The following is a 1,696-nucleotide window of genomic DNA, read 5'->3' on the forward strand; positions in this document are numbered from 1 at the left end:
TTGATACAATAGGTGTAAATGGGAAACAGCAAATGTCATTTCGCTTCAGATATCAGAACTGTGTTGTGTTTGGTTTTCTTTCTACCTCAATGGTGCAAATATTACATTATAAAGCAATCTCTGCAATTTAAAATAAACCGTCCTTAATAAATGCTCTCTGCTTCGAATTTTGTTCAGTCACCGGTGTGGGAGGAGGCTTTTGCATAAGGCGGGTGGACACGAAAAACTTTGTAAAACTCTTATGGAAAACGCTTCTTTCGCTCGCTAGCTGTGAAGAGGTCGGGAAATACTACCGCAAGCGAATATCCCTTAGACATCAAATCTCGAAAGACTTGTAAACAAAATACAGAAAAAGGGTTTAAGAACATAACGAAAGCTCTCCCCACGCACAGGGACCATAGAGGATGTCTTCAAATAGGACGTATTGAAACAATTTTAGTAAAACGTATCTTGTTTACAGACCAACAAAGCGTAATGCTTAACCGGGATGCCCAATGACAATGAGACTTATTTCCACCCATGGCTAACTGTAGGACTTTAAGCCCGTGTCGTAATACTTTTCTTCGTTTTGACAGTTGGCGAAAATAGAAAACATAACCGGTTTTCTTGAAAAACACTTCCGGGCTAAAGGTACGAACCAAAAGTAAGGGCCTCAAGAGAGTTCATCCTGAAGTTCCAAAATTCGATTTTCGGTCAACAACAGTATCAGTACACTAGAACCAGAATTAGGATTTACTGTGATTGGTCCTTAAGTTGACGAAGAATAGCAAGTGCGTGCAGGTAGGGGGAGATATCCCATGGATCTGTGCCAACAACTCCTGTCATTTCTTCTTGGAAAGCTGTAAAACCCCCTGTGTTCAAAGGACACGATGGTTCCGAAACGCGAACGCCATCAGTTCTGTCATTTTCGTCCGGGAGCGGAGATGAGGGATCCACTCCATAGCTTTCGATCCGGGACTTTAAGAGAAAAAGTCTATAAGAAACTCGCAAATCCTGACATGCCATGGCAAAGATTGTCATGGCAAGGGAAAATTCATATGAACAGCAAGATAAAACGCGGCAACCACTTCTCAAAATTGAAGACCTGCCCCGAACCTAATTTTTGTAATCCATTTTCTACAGATCGGTCGTAGTAAATATACGACGAAAATATACGAAAATATTCGCGCCTAAGAAATTTCTTAAAATTGGATGGCTTCAAACATTTGTCAATTGAAGTTAATTCAAACTCAAAATTGTGTGTCGACTATTGCGCATGCAGTTGGAGTACTTTTCCAGAGAAACTAAAATTTAATTGTACACTAACCTCATCAAGGTTCTCAAAATACTCAGATGCCACCAAATTATCTTCGTTAGCAACTTGTTGCATGCCTATTATGAATAGTTGCATGGGAGTTCTATTTCCAGCTGTTCTGACCTTGTGATTAAGCCACGAACTAGTAAAATTAGACAGCATCTGGTTGATTAAGGGCTTGTACACAAAGTGCAGACAGAACAGATGGTCCTCGTTGTCGATGTCCAGATACCTTTCCTCTTCCAGAGAGAGAAATAGGTCATAGAAGGCAGAAAGAACGATTTGGTACACATCTCTCCATAGCCTTTCTATGGGCGAGTTATGGACACTCCTTCCTGTTACGTAACTGCCCCTTCCAGGGCCTCGAGCAGGATGGGAGAGCATGTAATACGCCACATCACG

Source organism: Montipora foliosa, chromosome 3 (assembly GCF_036669935.1).
Source record: "Montipora foliosa isolate CH-2021 chromosome 3, ASM3666993v2, whole genome shotgun sequence".
In the NCBI taxonomy this organism is placed as follows: Eukaryota; Metazoa; Cnidaria; class Anthozoa; order Scleractinia; family Acroporidae; genus Montipora; species Montipora foliosa.